Genomic DNA, 11,329 nt, shown 5'->3' with positions numbered 1-11,329 from the left:
TACAAGTAGATGTATTTCTCATGTATTTGTGGGGAGGAAGGCAATCACCACAACTCACTCCTCTGCCATCTTGAAGGTCTCCCCATTTCTTTTCTTTTTGATAGTAGCAAATCTGCAAGGTGTGAAATGATATCTCACTGTGGTTTTGATTTGCATTTCCCTGATGATTAGTGATGTTGAGCATCTTTTCATGTGCCTGTTGGTCATCTGGATGTCTTCTTTGGAAAAAAGTCTATTCAGAGCCTCTGTCCATTTTTAAATTGGATTGTTTGTGTGTTTTTTAATCAATTTATTTATTTATTTATTTATTTAATTTTTTGTCTGTGTTGTGTGTTTGTTGCTGTGCATGAGCTTTCCCTAGTTGAGGCTAGCAGGGTTTACTCTTCGTTGCGGTGCACAGGCTTCTCATTACGATGGCTTCTCTTGTTGCTGAGCATGGACTCTAGGTGCCTGGGCTTCAGTAGTTGTGGCTGGAGGGCTCTAGAGTGCAGGTTCAGTAGTTGTGGTGCATGGGCTTAATTAATCCACAGCATGTGCGATCTTCCCGGACCAGGTCTCACACCCATATCCCCTGCATTGGCAGGCAGATTCTTAACCACTGTACCACCAGGGAATTCCCTGTGGTTTTTTCTTATGTTGAGTTGTATGAGTTCTTTATATATTTTGGATATTAACCTTTTATTGCATGTATTATTTGCATTTATTTTTTCCCATTCAGTAAGTGGTTTTTTGTTCTATTAATGGTTTGCTTTGCTGCTGTGCAAAAGCTTTTTAGTTTGGTGTAGTCCCATTTTTTAATTTTTGCTTTTGCTTTTCTTGCCTGAGGAAACAGATCCAAAAATATATTGCTAAGACCAATGTCAAAGAGCTTACTGCTTAAGTTTTCTTCTAGAAATTTTATGGTTTCAGGTCTTATGTTTAAATCTTAATCCATTTGAGTTTATTTTTATATATGGTGTAAGAAAAAGGCCTAATTTCATTCTTTTCAATGTAGCTCTCTAGTTTTCACCAAACCATCTGTTGAAGAAACTCTTTTCCCTATTGTAGCCACTTGCCCTCTATGTTGCAGTTTAATTATCCATATCCATGGGTTTATTTCCTAACTCTCTCTTCTGCTCCATTGATCTATGTGTCTGTTTTTGTGTCAGTACCATACAATCTTGATTAGTATTGCTTTGTAGTATAGTTTGAAATCAGGGAGCATGGTGTTTCTAGCTTTGTTCTTCTTTCTCAAGACTACTTTTGCTGTTTGTGTTCTTTCTTAGTTTTATACAAATTTAGGATTATTTGTTCTAGTTCTGCAAAAACTACCATAGATATTCTTATAGGGATTGCACTGAATCTGTAGATTGACTTGAGTAGTGTGGACATTTTAAAAATAGTAATTCCTCCAATTCATGAGCATGTTACCTTTCTATTTATTTATGTTGAGTTTACATTCTTGCATCAGTGTCTTACAGTTTTCAGGGTATAGATCTTTCATATCCCTGGTCAAATTTATTACTAGGCATTCTATTATTTTTGAAGCAATTGTAAATGGAATTGTTTTATTAATTTCTCTTTCTGATAGATTATTATTAGTGTATAGAAATACAACAAATTTCTGTTTATTAATTTTGATATCTGTGACTTTACAGAATTCATTTATTCTTTTTTTCTGAATTTTATTATATTTATTTTTTATGCAGCAGGTTCTTATTAGTCATCAATTTTACACACATCAGTGTATACATGTCAATCCCAGTTGCCCAATTCATCACACCACCATCCTCACCCCCTGCGGCTTTCCCCCCTTGGTGTCCATACATTTGTTCTCTACATCTGTGTCTCAACTTCTGACCTGCAAACCGGTTCATCTGTACCATTTTTCTAAGTTCCACATACATGCATTAATATATTTGTTTTTCTCTTACTGACTTACTACACTCTGTATGACAGTCTCTAGGTCCATGCACGTCTCAACAAATGACTCAATTGCATTGCTTTTTATGGCTGAGTACTATTCCATTGTATATATGTACCACAACTTCTTTATCCATTCATCTGTCAGTGGGCCTTTACGTTGCTTCTATGACCTGGCTATTGTAAATAGTGCTGCAATGAACATTGGGGTGCATGTGTCTTTTTGAATTATGGTTTTCTCTGGGTATATGCTAGTAGTGGGATTGCTAGGTCATATGGTAGTTCTATTTTTCGTTTTCTAAGGAACCTCCATACTGTTCTCCATAGTGGCTATATCAATTTACATTCCCACCAACAGTGCAAAAGGGTTCCCTTTTCTCCACACCCTCTCCAGCATTTGTTGTTTGTAGATTTTCTAATGATGTCCATTCTAACTGGTGTGAGGTGATACCTCATTGTAGTTTTGGTTTGCATTTCTCTAATAATTAGTGATGTTGAGCAGCTTTTCATGTGCTTCTTGGCCATCTGTATGACTTCTTTGGAAAGTGTCTATTTAAGTCTTCTGCCCATTTTTGGATTGGGTTGTTTGTTTCTTTAATATTGAGCTGCATGAGTTGTTTATATATTTTGGAGGTTAATCCTTTGTCTGATGATCCATTTGCAAATATTTTCCCCCATTGTGAGTGCTGTCTTTTCATCTTGTTTATGGTTTCCTTTGCTGTGCAAAAGCTTTTAAGTTTCACTAGGTCCCATTTGGTTTTTTTTTTGTTTTTATTTCCATTACTCTAGCAGGTGGATCAAAAAAGATCTTGCTGTGATTTATGTCAAAGAGTATTCTTCCTATGTTTTCCTCTAAAGTTTTATAGTGTCAAGTCTCATATTTAGGTCTTGAATCCATTTTGAGTTTATTTTTGTGTATGGTTTGAGGCAGTGTGCTAATTTCATTCTTTTGCATGTAGCTGTCCAGTTGTCCCAGCACCACTTATTGAAGAGAATGTCTTTTCTCCACTGTATATCCTTGCCGCCTTTGTCATAGATTAGTTGAACATAGATGTGTTGGTTTATCTCTGGGTTTTCTATCTTGTTCCATTAATCTATGTTTCTGTTTTTCTCCCAGTAACATATTGTCATGATTACTGTAGCTTTGTAGTATAGTCTGAAGTCAGGGAGTCTGATTCCTCCAGCTTCGTTTTTTTTCCCTCAAGACTGCTTTGGCTATTCAGGGTCTTTTGTGTCTCCATACAAATTTTAAGATTTTTTGTTCTAGCTCTGTAAAAAATGGCATTGGTAATTTGATAGAGATTGCATTGAATCTGTAGATTGCTTTGGGTAGTTTAGTCATTTTCACAATATTGATTCTTCTGATCCAAAAAACTGTTATATCTCTCCCTCTGTTGGTATCATCTTTAATTTCTTTCATCAGTGTCTTATAGTTTTCTGCATACAGGTCTTTTGTCTTCCTAGGTAGGTTTAATCCTATCCTTTTTTGTTGCAATGGTAAATGGGAGTGTTTCCTTAATTTCTCTTTCAGATTTTTCATCATTAGTGTATAGGAATGCAAGAGATTTCTGTGCATTAATTTTGTATCCTGCAATTTACCAAGTTCATTGATTAGCTCTAGTAATTTTCTGGTAGCATCTTTAGGATTCTCTATGTATAATATCATGTCATCTGCAAACAGTGACACTTTTAATTCTTCTTTTCCAATTTGGATTCCTTTTATTTCTTTTTCTTCTCTGATTGCCATGGCTAGGACTTCCAAAACTATGTTGAATAATAGTAGTGACAGTGGACATCCTTGTCTTGTTCCTGATCTTAGAGGAAATGCTTTCAGTTTTTCACCACTGAGAATGATGTTTGCTGTGGGTTTGTTGTAAATGGCCTTTATTATGTTGAGGTAGGTTCCCTCTATGCCCACTTTCTGGAGAGTTTTTATCATAAATGGGTGTTGAATTTTGTCAAACATTTTCTGCATCTATTGAGACGATCATATGGTTTTTCTTCTTCAATTTGTTAATATGATGTATCACATTGATTGATTTACATATATTGAAGAATCCTTGCATCCCTGGGATAAATCCCACTTGATCATGATGTATCATCCTTTTAATGTGTTGTTGGATTCTGTTTGCTAGTATTTTGTTGGGGATTTTTGCATCTATATTCATCAGTGATATTGGTCTGTAATTTTCCTTTTTTTGTAATATCTTTGTCTGGTTTTGGTATCAGGGTGATGGTGGCCACATAGAATGAGTTTCGGAGTGTTCCTTCCTCTGCTATTTTGTGGAAGAGTTTGAGAAGGATGGGTGTTAACTCTTCTCTAAATGTTTGATAGAATTCACCTGTGAAGCCGTCTGGTCCTGGACTTTTGTTTGTTGGAAGATTTTTAATCACAGTTTCAATTTCATTTCTTGTGATTCATCTGTTCATATTTCCTGTTTGTTCCTGGTTCAGTCTTGGAAGGTTATACCTTTCCAAGAATTTGTCCATTTCTTCCAGATTGTCCATTTTATTGGCACAGAGTTGCTTGTAGTAGTCTCAGAATGCTTTGTATTTCTGCAGTGTCTGTTGTAACTTCTCCTTTTTCATTTCTAATTTTATTGATTTGGGTCCTCTCCTTTTTCTTGATGAGTCTGGCTAATGGTTTATCAATTTTGTTTATCTTCTTAAAGAACCAGCTATTAGCTTTATTGATCTTTGTTGTTGGTTTCTTTGTTTCTATTTCATTTATTTCTGCTCTGATCTTGATGATTTCTTTCCTTCTGCTAACCTTGGGCTTTGTTTCTTCTTCTTTCTGTAGTTCCTTTAGGTGTACGGTTAGATTGTTTACTTGAGATTTTTCTTGTTTATTGAGGTAGGCTTGTATAGTTATAAACTTCCCTCTTATAACTACTTTTGCTGCATCCCGTAGGTTTTGGATCATCGTGTTTTCATTGTCAGTTGTCTCTAGGTTTTTTTTAATTTCCTCTTTGATTTCTTCAGTGATTTCTTGGTTATTTAGTAACGTATTGTTTAGCCTCCATGTGTCTGTGATTTTTACGTTTTTTTCCCCTGTAATTCATTTCTAATCTCATAGTGTTTTGGTCAGAAAAGATGCTTGATATGATTTCAATTTTCTTAAATTTACTGGGGATTGATTTGTGACACAAGATGTGATCTATCCTGGAGAATGTTCTGTGCACCCTTGAGAAGAAAGTGTAATCTGCTGTTTTTGGATGGAATGTCCTATAAATATCAATTAAATCTATCTGGTCTGTTGTGTCATTTAAAGCTTCTGTTTCCTTATTTATTTTCATTTTGGATGACCTGTCCATTGACGTAAGTGAGGTGTTAAAGTCTTCCACTCTTATTGTGTTACTATCGATTTCCTCTTTTATAGCTGTTAGCAGTTGCTTTATGTATTGAGGTGCTCCTATGTTGGGTGCATATATATTTATAATTGTTATATCTTCTTCTTGGATTGATCCCTTGATCATTATGTAGTGTCCTTCCTTGTCTTTTGTAACATCCTTTATTTTAAAGTCTATTTTATCTGATATGAGTATTGCTACTCCAGCTTTCTTTTGACTTCCATTTGCATGGAATATCTTTTTCCATCCCCTCACTTTCAGTCTGTATGTGTCCCTAGGTCTGAAGTGGGTCTCCTGTAGACAGCATATATATGGGTCTTGTTTTTGTATCCATTCAGCAAGCCTGTGTCTTCTGGTTGGAGCATTTTATCCATTCACGTTTAAGGTAATTATCGATATGTGTGTTCCTATGACCATTTTCTTAATTGTTTTGGGTTTGTTTTTGTAGGTCCCTTTCTTCTCTTGTGTTTCCCACTTAGAGAAGTTCCTTTAGCATTTGTTGTAGAGCTGGTTCGATGGTGCTGAATTCTCTTAGCTTTTGCTTGTCTGTAAAGCTTTTGATTTCTCCATTGAATCTGAATGAGATTCTTGCTGGATAGAGTAGTCTTGGTTGTAAATTCTTCCCTTCCATCACTTTAAGTATATCATGCCACTCCCTTCTGGCTTGCAGAGTTTCTGCTGAGAAATCAACAGTTAACCTTATGGGTGTTCCCTTGTATGTTATTCGTCATTTTTCCCTTGCTGCTTTCAATAATTTTTCTTTGTCTTTAATTTTTGCCAATTTGATTACTATGTGTCTCGGCATGTTTCTCCTTAGGTTTATCCTGCATGGGATTCGCTGTGCTTCCTGGTCTTGGGTGACTATTTCCTTTCCCATGTTAGGGAAGTTTTCGACTATAACCTCTTCAAATATTTTCTCGGATCCTTTCTCTCTTTCTTCTCCTTCTGGGACCCCTATAATGTGAACGTTGTTGCTTTTAATGTTGTCCCAGAGGTCTCTTAGGCTGTGTTCATTTCTTTTCATTCTTTTTTCTTTATTCTGTTCTGCAACATTGAATTCCACCATTCTGTCTTCCAGGTCACTTATCCGTTCTTCTCAGTTATTCTGCTATTGATTCCTTCTATTGTAGTTTTCATTTCAGTTATTGTATTATTCATCTCTATTTGTTTGTTCTTTAATTCTTCTAGGTGTTTGTTAAACATTTCTTGCATCTTCTCGATCTTTGCCTTCATTCTTTTTCTGAGGTCCTGGATCATGTTTGCTATCATTATTCTGAATTCTTTTTCTGGAAGGTTGCCTATCTGCACTTCATTTAGTTGTTTTTCTGGGGTTTTATCTTGTTCCTTCACCTGGTACATAGCCCTCAGCCATTTCATCTTGTCTGTCTTTCTGTGTATGTGGTTTTTGTTCCACAGGCTGCAGGATTGTAGTTCTTCTTGCTTCTCCTGTGTGCCCTCTGGTGGATGAGCCTATCTAAGATGCTTGTGTAAGTTGCTGATGCGAGGGACTGGTGGTGGGTAGAGCTGACTGTTGTTCTGGTGGGCAGAGCTCAGTAAAACTTTAATCCACTTGACTGCTGATGGGTGGGGCTGGCTTACCTCCCTGTTGGTTTTTTGGCCTGAAGCACCCCAACACTGTAGCCTATCTGGACTCTTTGTTGGGGCTAATGACAGACTCTGGGAGGGCTCACGCCAAGGAGTACTTCCTAAAACTTCTGCTGCCAGTGTCCTTGTCCCTGCAGTGTGTCACAGCCAACCCCTGCCTCTGCAGGAGACCCTCCAACACTAGTAGGTAGGTCTGGTTCAGTCTCCCCTGTGGTCTCTGCTCCTTCCCCTGGGTCCCAATGCACATATTATTTTGTGTGTGCCCTCCAAGAGTGGAGTCTCTGTGTCCCCCCATGCTGTCGAAGTCCTGCAATCAAATCCCACTAGGCTTCAAAGTCTGATTCTCTAGGAATTTCTCCTCTCCTTGCAGGACCCCCAGGTTGGGAAGCCTGATGTGGGGCTCAGAACCTTCACTCCAGTGTGTGGACTTCTGTGGTATAAATGTTCTCCTGTCTGTGAGTCACCCACCCAGCAGTTATGGGATTTGATTCTATTGTGATTGTGCCCATCCTACCATCTCATTTTGGCTTCTCCTTTGTCCTTGGATGTGGGGTATCATTTTTGGTGAGTTCTCGTGTCTTCCTGTCTATGATTGTCCAGCAGCTAGTTGTGATTCTGGTGTTCTCACAAGAGGGAATGAGAGCATGTCCTTCTACTCTGCCATCTTGGTTCCTACCCTAGTTTCTCCAGAGTTCATGTATTGTAAGAATTTTTTTGTGGAGTCTTTAGGGTTTATATATATATATATAGTCATGTTATCTGCAAATAGTGACAGGTTTAATTCTTGTCTCCCAAAATGAATGCCTTTTATATCTTTTTCTTGTCTGATTCCTGTGGCTAGGATTTCCAATACCATGTTCAATAACAGTAGCAAGAGTGGACATTCTTCTCTAGTTTCTGGTCTTAGAGGAAAAATTTTCAGGTTTTCATCATTGAATATATTTTTAGCTCTGGATTTGTCATATATAGCCTTATCATGTTAAGATACATTCACTCTATATCTACTATGTTGAGAGCTTTTATCATGAATGGGTGTTAAATTTTGTCAAATGTTTTTTCTGCATCTATAATGCAGATCATATGGTTTTTATCCTTTGTTTTGTTAATATAGTGTATCACATTGAATGATTTATGGATATTGAACCACCTTTGCATTTCTTGAATAAACCCCACTTGATTGTGTCATATGATAGTTTTAATGTATTGTTTAATTCAGTTTGTTAATATTTTGTTGAGGAATTTTGCATCTATGTTCATTAAGGATATTGGCCTGTAATTTTTTCTTTTTTTTTTTAGTGGGGGGAGTCTTTTTGTCTGGTTTAGGTATCAGGGCAATGCTGGCCTCATAGAATGAGTCTGGGAGCTTTCTTCTCTCTTCAGTTTTTTGGAATATTTTGAGAAGGATTAACTCTTCTTTAAATGTTTGCTAGAATTCACCTGCAAATCTGTCTGGTTCTGGACTTTAGTTTTTTGTGAGTTATTTTGATTACTGATCCAATTTAATTAGTAGTAATTGGTGTATTCAGATTTTCTATTTCTTCTAAGATTGTATGTTTCTGGGGATTTATCCATTTCTCCTATGTTGCCCAAATTTTGGTATATAATTTTTATAGTAGTCTCCTATGATTATTTCTGTGGTATCATTTGTAACTTCTTTCATTTATGATTTTGAGCCCTCTTTTTTTTTCTTGATGAGTGTGTCTTTAGGTCTATTAATTTTGTATGTGTTTTCAAAGAACTGACTCTTAGTTTCACTGATCTTTCTATTGTTTTTTCAGTCTCTATTTTATTTATTTACAGACTGACATTTATTATTTCTCTACTAGTATTAAGTTTGGACTTTGTTTTTTCTTCTTTTTCTAGTTCCTTTAGGTATGAAGTTAGATTGTTTATTTGAGGTTTTTCTTATTTCTTGAGGTAGACTTGTATTACTGTGCACTTCCTTCTTATAACTGCTTTTGCTGCATCCCATAGATTTTGGAAAGTTTTCCTTCCACTTTCATTTGTCTCAAGGTATTTTTTGATATCATATTTGGTTTCTTCATTGTCCCTTGGTTGTTTAGTAGCATGTTCTTTAGTCCCCACAGACTTGTGGGGTTTTTCCCAGGTTTGTTCTTGTAACTGATTTCTAGTTTCATACTGTTTGGGTCAGAAAAAATGTTTGATATGATTTCAGCATTTTAAAATTTATTGAGACTTGTTTTGTGGATTAACCTGTGACCTGTCCTGGAGAGTGTTTCATGTGCATTTGAAAAGAAATTGTATTCTGCAGGCTTTGGGTGGAATGTTTTATATATATCTATTAAGTCTATCTGGTCCAATGTGTCATATAAGGCCAATGTTTCCTTATTAAATTTCTGTCTGGATGTAAGTGGGTTATTAAAATCCCTTACTATTATTTTATTATCACCTATCTTCCCCTTTATATCTGTGAATACTTGCTTTATTATTTATAAATATGTAATTTATATGTATATATAAAATATTAGGTTCATAACTATTTACAAATGTCATATCCCCGTCTTGTATTGATTTCATCATGTAATATCTTCTCTGTCTTTTAGAACAGTATTTGTTTTAAAGTCTTATTTAGTCTGATATAAGTATAGCTACTCTAGCTTTCTTTTCATTTCCTCTTGTATTGTATATCTTTTTCCATATCTTCACTTTCAGTCTGTGTCTGTCCTTTCTTCTGAAATGTGTCTCTTTTAGGCAGTATATAAATGGGACTTGGTTTTTTTTGTTTGTTTCAATTCATTCATCCTATGTCTTTTTATTGGTACATTTAGTCTACTTACATTTAAAGTGCTTATTGATAGGTATATACTTATTTTATTGACTGTTTTCTGCTCATGTTTGTAGTCCTCTGTTTCTTTCTTCTCCTAGTTTCTTCCCTTATGGTTTCATTATTTTCTTTAGTGTTACATTTGGGTTCTTTTCACTTTATTTTTGTTTATCTATTGTAGGTCTTTGTTTTTCATGATTTTCATATATATTTTTTATTTTAAGCTAATAGCTGCTCAGGTTTGAATGCATTCTAGAAACACTATATTTTTTTATGCTCCCCCCAGGTTTTATGCTTCTGATGTCATATTTTACATCTTTTTATTTTGTGTATCTCTTAACTAATTGTAATTATAATTGATTTTACTATGTTTGTCTTTTAACCTTCATAGTAGCTTTTAAAGTGGCTGATCCACTGCTTTTACTGTATATTTGTCTTTACCTATGAGATTTTCCTTTCATGTATATTCTTATTTCTAATAATGACCCTCTTTATGTTTAAAAAAGACCCTTAAACATTTCTTGTAAGGCTGGTTTAGTGGTGATGAACTCCTTTAGTTTTTACTTGTCTGGGAAACTATCTCTCCTTTGATTCTGAGTAATAACTTTGCTGGGTAGAGTGTTCTTGTTTGTAAGCGTTTTTTTGTTTTTTTGTTTTTTCCTTTCAGCACTTTAAATATATATTAAGCCACTCTCTTATGTCCTGCAAAATTTCTGCTGAAAAATCAGCTAATAGCCTCATGGGATTTCCCTCGTATGTGACTAGTTGTTTTTCTGTTGCTGACTTTAAAATTCTCGAATTTTTTGTCATTTTAATTATGGTATGTCTCAGTGTAATCTCTTTGGGTTTATCCTGTTTGCAACTTTGTGCTTCCTGGACCTGGATATTTGTTTCCCCAGGTTAGGGAAGTTTTTAGCCATTATTTCTTCAGAAATTTTCTGCTTCTTTCTTCTCATTCTGATCCCTATCATGTGACTGTTAGTAGAGTTGGTGCTGTCCTAGACATCCCTTAAACTATCCTTATTTTTTTAAATTCTTTTTTCTTTTTGCTGTTCTGATTGGGTGATTTTCATTATTTTATCTCCATATTGCTGTTCTATTTTTCTGTATCATTTAGCCTGCTGTTGATTCCTTCTAGTATATTTTTCATTTCTTTTATCATATTATTCAGCTCTGATTGGTTTTTTTTTTATATTTTCTAACTCTTTGTTGGAGTCCTCACTGTGTTCCTCAATTCTTCTCCCGAATTTGGTGAACATCTTTATGACTATCATTCTGAACTCTTTATATTATGAATTCCCTTTTTTTCATTAAGGATTATTTTTTCCTATGATTATATTTTGTTCTTTACTTTGGAATACATTCTCTTATATATTTATTTTGACTTTCTGTCTTTGTTTCTATGGATTAGGTGAAATTGCTACCTCTTCTGGCCTTGAAGACATGGGCTCGTGTAAGAACATCCCTTGTGTAAACTCCCTATTCTGGGCTGCCTTGACAGAATGGCTGCAGGTGGAGTGGGCAGGGACTGAGGGGTCCTGGGGTATGCCACACAGAGCTGCTTGGCAGGAAAGTTATGAGTAGAGCAATCATGGGCTGGGGGTGTTCCTGTGGCATGCTGTGTTGGGGAACACAACTGTGTTTCTGTGTCTCCATGGCAGGACAGCTGGAGTTCAAGTGGGTGTAG

Source organism: Mesoplodon mirus (assembly GCF_964341445.2).
Source record: "Mesoplodon mirus genome assembly, chromosome: 2".
In the NCBI taxonomy this organism is placed as follows: Eukaryota; Metazoa; Chordata; class Mammalia; order Artiodactyla; family Ziphiidae; genus Mesoplodon; species Mesoplodon mirus.
Note: the sequence above shows the minus strand (reverse complement) of the source record.